At 44.1% G+C, this 8,184-nt stretch overlaps 1 long non-coding RNA gene across 1 annotated transcript in view; it reads left to right on the top strand.

Annotated features, from left to right (window-relative positions):
- LOC142046545 (uncharacterized) overlaps positions 1-8,184 on the top strand; it is a 183,151-nt gene that overhangs the window by 157,303 nt on the left and 17,664 nt on the right. The window contains exon 2 of the long non-coding RNA XR_012655471.1: positions 2,951-3,123. This is a non-coding gene — a long non-coding RNA (uncharacterized LOC142046545). The remainder of the gene's footprint in view (positions 1-2,950; positions 3,124-8,184) is intronic.

Genomic DNA, 8,184 nt, shown 5'->3' on the forward strand with positions numbered 1-8,184 from the left:
GTTTAGATTTGGTCAAAAAACAAGACAATACTTCCATCAAAATGGCATCCTTTTCTTTTGTTGAAAGGTTACAGCTTCTGTAATTAAACATGAACTTCTCAGTACAGAACCAAGCGCCTTTGCTATGGGCTTCAATATTGAAAACAAACCACTTCAAACAAATATTTGTTATCTTCCGAAAATGTGTGTGTGTTTGGGGGGGTTACATTTTCACTCTTTGTCATTGTTTCCCAACAGTAAAAATACATAGAATCCCCGCTCAGTTTTCCAGCCCGCCTGCCCCTCCCTTCTTCCGGTGGAAAATTTCTAAAAAAAAGAGAGCAGAAGGAAGACAAAAATTCCAAAAAGTGAAAATGGAAAACTAGTTTGTTTCAGTTTTCAAAACCCAACATTAAATAAAAGTTCAACACATTGAAATGTTGTTTTGAAACAAAACTTTCCTTTACAAATGTCTCACAGAAAACCAAAACATTGCAAAAGGAAACATTTCCCAGGAAAATATCACTTGTCCAACCAGCTCCACGTAGGGATATTTGTACTAATATACTAGGAACTAATGTTCCTAGTAACTGGGGTTCCCTCCCAAGGAAGGGTATCCCCAGTGCAAGAGGGAACCCCAGTTACTAGGAACTGCCAGGTAATAGTAATGGAGGATTCAATTATTATAAATATAGATAGTTGGGTTTGTGATAACCAGGAGAACCACATGGTAAATTGCTTGCAGGTTGTGGATCTCATGAGACATCTAGACAGATATATATGCAGTACTGGGGTGGAACTGATGGTCATGGTTCATGGTATGAGTAGGTACCAATGACAGAGAAAAAGGTAGAAGAGAGGTCCTAGAGGCTAAATTTAGGCTGCTAAGAAAGAGATTAATGCTCCATGGTAGCATTCTCTGAAATGCTTCTAGTTCCATGCACCAGGCATATTAGACAGGCAGAACAGCAGGGTTTCAATGTGAGACGAGACAATGGTGTAAGGATGAGGGGTTTCAGTTTATTAGGAATTGAGGAAACTTTTAGGAAAGGAGGAGCCTGCACAGGAAGAATGGGCTCCTCCTAAATCAAAAAGGAACCAGACTGCTGGCATGTTGAATTAAAAATGTTGTAGAGGATTTTTTAAGCTAAGGGCTGAGGGAAAGCTGATAGGTACAGAGGAGCGCATGGTTCAGGTGGAGATATCCCTGGGAGGTGAGTTGACTCTTCATGCTAATAAAGAGAATAGTAAAGAAGTTGGTAAAGCACAGGTAGGAGTTAGAGAGGAACGGTTAAACATAAAAGAGTCCCATTTAAATATAACACATGAAGGCAAGCCACTGAATACTGACAAAATGTACAAGTCCTTCTATAAAATACTATTCTTCTAAATACCAAAATGGGTGAATTGCATTGCCTGGCATTAATGATTATATTGATATAATAAGCTTCATGGAAACTATTGATATATAACGGTGTTAAAAGATAGAAACACTAATTTATATGTTGAAATCAACATCTTGTTTGTTGGTAGCTGAAGGGGTTTATTTATTTATTCATTTATTTGGTCAGCCTTCTGCACAAATGACCCACCTCGCCTCATAAAATTCTCATATCAGCCAGCGGGTAGATCTAATTGTGTATCACTGCCCTGTAGTGTTAAAACTGAGAGGCACTAATGCAGGAGCAGTCAAACCGTGGCTCTTGAGCTGCATGTGGCCCCCTTACAGTTAAAGTGTGGCTTGCAGAGCCCCTCCCCCACATTCCCTGCCTACCAGACTGTTCAGGGGAAGCTCGGGGCTTCTGCCCTGTGGCAGGGCAGTGTGGCTAGGAGTTTCTGTCCAGCAGGAGGGGGGTATCTGGGCTTCAGCCCCATGGGAGGCACCTGCTGGGCTCAGAGCTTCAGTGGGTATGGGGCTTCATCCCAAGCCTTGGCAGGCATACTCCAGGGGGCTGAAGTTCCAAGACTGCCCCAACCCCGCAGGGCAGTAGCCCTTAGCCACACCAACCAGCTGCAGGGATGAAGTCCTGAGCCCCATCTGGCATGCCCCAGCTCTCGAACTTCTGAAGATTGTCATATGTGGCTCGGAGGGTCAGTAAGTTTGCCCACCCCTGTGCTATTGACTGAATGAATCATACACCTCATTGAATTTGGTAGCTGGGAATTCACCCTTCAATTAACACAACTAATGACAAATTAATGAGAAGCTCTGGCCTAAGACAAAAAGGGCTTTTGGATGGAATGTCTGGGCATTGCTGCAAGTTTGTGAGTCATGGAGAGCAATGTCATATTCGCAGAGTGTAATCGTAGTCTATGGGAGGGAAACTGAGACCTGTGAATGCCTGATGGGAGGGGAGATGTATTAGGCAGCAGAGGGGTGAATGCTGGAGAAAAGGGTTGCAGTGAGGGGAGAGAGAAGACTTATGGTGAAGGGGGATATATTGGTCTGTATGGAAAGTGACAGGAGAGAGGTGGGAGCTCAGCTGAGGTAAGCATGAGGCTTAGAAGGAGTGAAGGAGTGGGACCCTTGGAAAGGGGATGTGGGGGTGAATCATAGAACTGGAAGGGTCCTCGAGAGGTCATCTAGTCCAGTCCCTTGCACTCATGGCAGGACTAAGTATTATCTGGCAGAGGGACTGGGAGACCAGAGGAACAGGGGCACCTATCAGCCCGACATGCTCCCTTTCCATGTGTGCCAGGGTCTGGGACCTGGCTTTCAGAACTTTGAGTTTTGTTCAACTAAACGTTCTGCAAGGGGACGACATACCACTTTACAACATACCAGCTCTAATGCTGCATTAACATAGCTTTGTTCCATTGAATTCATAGAGCGCTGATGACTGTGCTATATAGAACTGCAGGAATTTTGATGCAAGTGATATTTATCAGATGTGGGCTGCAATCTGTTAATTATATTATATTTATTTGTCCAAGACCATAAAAATTCCTGGCACATTTCTGGGAATTACAGGTAGCAAATGCCTGGCTTGAGGAAGCTGCACCTGATAAATTGCACTACTTGATCTAGTGCCATTTAAAATCAAAGATAAGACTCCCATTGACATCATTAGGGTTTGGATGAAGGCCCAACTGCCAGAGGAATTCCAGGAAACTGGTCTGTCTGGGGAGAGGTACTGCAGCAAGGTGTGTGTGCCTGTGTGTTTGTTCTGAACAAATTGTACCAATAGTCTATGCGAATTTAGTTTTGTTTTACTGTTTTATGCATTCCAACCCAGTGAGATAAAGCCTTGCTGCAAATGTGTGTGTGTGGGCGGGGGGAGTGTGGAGGTGGCAGGAGAGCAGGGAGAGCAAGGGTAGCTACAGAAATTCAGCAAGGGGATGGCCAGCCAACTCAAGTGTGGGAAATGGGGTCCCAACAATTCCTGCCTGCTCCCTTGTCTGATCCTGGGTGGCTCTGCAACTTCTCCACCCACTCTGGGTGCTGCTATAGGCTTCATATCCTCCAACCCCCATCCCCCCACCACAAGTGTGGGTTAACATAGGGGAAGAGCCCCTGCAATATTTCCATAAATCCAAAATTCTTAAAATGGGAAAGAAACACAGGCAATCTTTCCCTTTTTCTTGTGGTTTTGGTTTGTTGCTGTAACAACCAGCCGCTTCACAATACCAGTGAAAAGGTTAAGACACTTTTGGTGTGTTGAATATGTGAGAGTCAATGGCCCCTGCAGATACTAAGCACTTGTTAAGGATTTGTCTCATTCACGCTATTCAGAGAGGAGAGACTGAGAAGTGACTGGGCTACAGCTGCAGCCAGGAAAACTGAAGAAGATTGCTAAGGCTTCCGTAGTGGAATTGGGCCTATCAATGTAACTAGGTACTCATGGCTCAGTGGGTGCCCAATTAGGATGAAAGAAGTTGAGCAGCTGTGTTCTTGATAACAGTTAGTTTTTCACCTTGTGAAACAGACCTGCTAGTTTTGAAGGCCTAGATTCCGCCACACTTATATCTACAATACAAGTGTTAGAGCTGCACAGTGGCAATTCTGGAGGTCTGCCACTGTACTGTGAATACAAAAGGGGGTTTTCTGTCACTGCACTAAATCCACCCCCCAAAGAGGCATAGCTAGGACAATGGAAGAATTCTGCAATCAACCTAGCAGAGTCTACACCAGGGCTTAACTACGCCAGGTCAACTTAACTATGTCTCACAGGGGTGAGTTATTCACAACCTTGAGTGATGTAGCTGGGATAAACTATCTTTGAAATCTTTTGAATCTTTGAAAACTCATGGCGATCAGGGAGGGGTGAGGGGAAGTTCCCATAAGACTGGAAAAAGGCAAATGTTGTGCCCATCTTTAAAAAAAGGAAAAAGGAGAACCCAGGGAATTAGAGACCTGTCAGCCTCACCTCAGTTCCTGGAAAAATCATGGAGCAGGTCCTCAAGGAAACCCATTTTGAAGCACTGGAGGAGAGGAAGGTGATCAGGAACAGTTAACATGGATTCACCAAGGCAAGTCATGCCTGACCAAACTGATTGCCTTCTATGTTGAGGTAACTGGCTCTGTGGATATCGGGAAAGCAGTGGAGATGATATCTCTTGACTTTAGCAAAGCTTTTTATATGGCTCCCACAGTATTCTTGACAGCAAGTTAAAAAAAGTATGGATTGGATGAATGGACTATAAGGTGGATAGAAAGCTGGTTAGATTGTTGGGCTCAATGGGTAGTGATCAAGAGATCTATTTAGTAGCCGGTATCAAGCAGAGTGCCCCAGGGGTCTGTCCTGGGGCCGGTTTTGTTCAACATCTTTATTAATGATCTGGATGATGGGATGAATTGCATACTCAGCAAGTTCACGGATGGCACTAAACTGGGGGGCGTATTAGATATGCTGGAGAGTAGGGATAGGGTCCAGAGTGACCTAGACAAACTGGAGAACTGGACCAAAAGAAATCTAATAACGTTCAAGAAGGATAAGTACAGAGTTCTGCAGAAGAACAGAAGAATCCTATGCACTGCTACAGGCTGGGAACCGACTGTATATGCAACAGTTCTGCAAAAAAGGACTTGTGGATTACAGTGGATGAGAAGCTGGATATAAGTCAGCAGTGTGCTCTTGTTGCCAGCAATGGCATATTGGGCTGTATTAGTAGAAGCATTGCCAGCAGATCGAGGGAAGTAATTATTCCCCTCAATTAGGCACTGGTGAGGTCACACCTGGAGTATTATGTGCAGTTTTGGGCCTCCACTACAGAAACGATGTGGACAAATTGGAGAGAGTCCAGCGGAGGGCAACAGAAATGATGAGCAGTCTGGGGCACCTGATTTATGAGCAGAGGCTGAGGGAACTGGGCTTATATAGTATGCAGAAGAGAAGAGTGAGGAGGGATTTGATAGCAGCTTTCAACTACCTGAAGGGAGGTTCAAAGAGGATGGAGCATTCTTGTTCTCAGTGGTGGCAGATGACAGGACCAGGAGCAATGGTCTCAAGTTGCAGTGAGGGAGGTCTAGGTTGGATATTAGGAAACAGTATTTCACTGGGAGGGTAAAGCACTGGACTGGGTTACCTAGGGAGGTGGTGGAATCTCCATTCTCAGAGGATTTTAAGGCCTGGCTTGACAAAGCCCTGTCGGGGATGATTTAGTTGGTGTTGGTCCTGCTTTGAGCAGGAGATTGGACTAGATGACCTCCTGAGGTCTCTTCCAACACTAATCTTCTATGATTCTGTGTGTTAGGTGTAGATCAGCCTTACATTGCATCGTTCCATCATCCAGAAACAGCCCCATTGGTATCGATGTCACTGTTCACAGAGCAAGCACTACTCACCGGGAGGGAGGGTGTCAGACCCCTCATATCTAGTCTTTGTGCATTGTGCATTTTTTGGCTGCACATTGGTGCTGTGGACACAATCCTAGCAAAACCCAACCTGTCCAAAGCAGAGTACATGCTGTTAGCCACCAAAGTCATATTCTCCATAGCCCACCTAATTATTATATGAGATTGCAGTGAAGCTCCCTGGTGCAGTGTTATTGGCCAGTGGGCTCTTTTCCCTTCTGATATCCTCAGGTGAACAGAGATTCTTATACAATGGGACCAGATAGATTGATACACAGAGAGAGAGATCTAATCAGGTCAAGATACAACGTCTACTAAGGAAGAGTTCAAAACTCCATGTTTATTTAAAAAAAAGAAAAAGCAAATATTTCATGCAATTGTTTTTTAAGCACTTAGTAGATTTTTTTTTAAACATTCAAGAAATCCACCTCTTCATTTCAGGGTTAATGAACCTTTCAGACATTTCCTGGAGGACTAAAGAGATTTCCAACAAAAGAGGGAAGACCAGACTTGACTTTCTTGATATTTGTAAGCTAGATAACAAGCAGAAGGGGGAAAAAAACACTTTAAAAAACAAAAACCTTTTCAGGTATCTTAATACTTTATAAAGAGACAAAAAAAATAGCACAGACCCATTGATATTTTCTTCTTTGCAATTGCCCTACAATAACCTGGGTCAAATATCGACAGTGCATTAGAGTACTAAGACATGCCTGACATGGTACATAAACAAGAGTATCGGTAGATTCAATCTCTGAGCAGGGGTGTCCAGTCCTCTAAGATGATGGGAGCGGGAAGTGGATCACCAATCATCCCCTGCAAAGTCAAGCGGGCGATGGGCTATCTCCTCAAGACGCTGAGGGGAAGATGTAGGAGGCAGACGGACCTTCCCTCAGGAACAGAGCACAAAGCAAGGAGGAAGCATAGGGCTATTAGGAGGGATGGTTCCATCATGAGGGGCCTCCAGGAGAGGAGGTTTGATGAGACGTAAGAAGAATATTTAACTCCCCTATCTCCCTAAGCTATAGAGATTTTGGTTCCATGTGTGTAAGTGTTCTTCTAATGTCGGCAAAGTTTGGTTCTGCAAGAGGCCAAGGTGGGTTTAATTGGCAACAGAAGGGGAGAGGAGGCATTTATTATTTTTTGTGCAGAGGGGTGTTTTCTATGTTTTCTGTCACAGTTTGCCCATCCCTACTTGCGACACCCACATTCTACAGCCTCTCCCAAACACAGATGTTGTCATCAGTGTGACAGCCAGTACCAATTAGCAGCAGGTCCTTGGGTTCTAGTCAACAACTGGAAGGAACATAGCTGGAACATTACCACCTGTGGGGAAAAAGTGGTGTGCTGACACCTGTATTAAAAGTGTAAGTTATCACTTTAAATGCTCAAGATATTGTCGTGGTCCACCTTGAAGGCTAGGGAAGTTTGTGCTCAGGGCTTAGCAGAGTCAGCAGCTAGATAGCCTGAAATAAGTTGGAGTGAGTTGTGCGTCTCTGTTTGGGGAGCAGCTTCTTTGTCTCTGTTTAACAGGTGTTGTGTATTGTTGTTCTGAATTCTAAGAAACAAAGAAATGTTAGGATATAACCTTCCAGCAAGAGTGTTTTTATTTCTGTCTGACTTCTCTGTGGGTATGGCATGAACATAACAGGGAAAGACGAGTGAGGTGACCAGCCAGAGTGACATGCCCACTCCCTGTGTCCCCACTGGGTGGGATAGCATTTCGGGTCTGTGTCCATGTCCTGTCTGTGGAGAAAATGGCAGGTGAGAAGACCAGCAACCTACATCTATAGAGACAATTGAAATACAGGGCAAAGACAAGGGGATGAGAGAGGCAGGGCCCTTCCAACACCTCATTGCCCTGTTTTTGTCTCCGTCTGTGTGGCTGTAGAACTAATGGATTCTGATACTTGATCCTCTCCCTTCTCCCCTCAATATTTTTTTATTTTATTTTCTGCCTACAAATGGGTGAAAATGAAGGAAAAGGGAAGGTTGACGACTGGAGGGAGATTCAAAGCAGGTTGTAAACTTTGTGGTGATTCATTATTTGTCAGCTCTGAGGTTTGTACAGTGAATTCCACTGCACACTGAGGTGCCAAACAACCTCAATAAGATACCCTTAAAAACATTTTTACAATTGCAACAGTTTTGTTGTGTCATTAATTAAAACAAGCATACTAACCCATACAGTTAAAAATAGAAATCTAAGGCCTAAAAGGCAAGGGTGAAACAATTAATCAAGGCATGAATCATAGCTCCCTGTTTCTTTACCCAATAAGCAAAAGTCCTCCATTTTTATATCTTATACATTGACGCTACAAGGCCACATAAAAATATGATAATCGCCAGAGGAGTGCAAATCTGCCAGCTCATTATGAAATTAGAGTCACACAGCCCAAAGCTAGATATAC

Source organism: Chelonoidis abingdonii, chromosome 3 (genome assembly GCF_003597395.2).
Source record: "Chelonoidis abingdonii isolate Lonesome George chromosome 3, CheloAbing_2.0, whole genome shotgun sequence".
NCBI lineage: Eukaryota > Metazoa > Chordata > Testudines > Testudinidae > Chelonoidis > Chelonoidis abingdonii.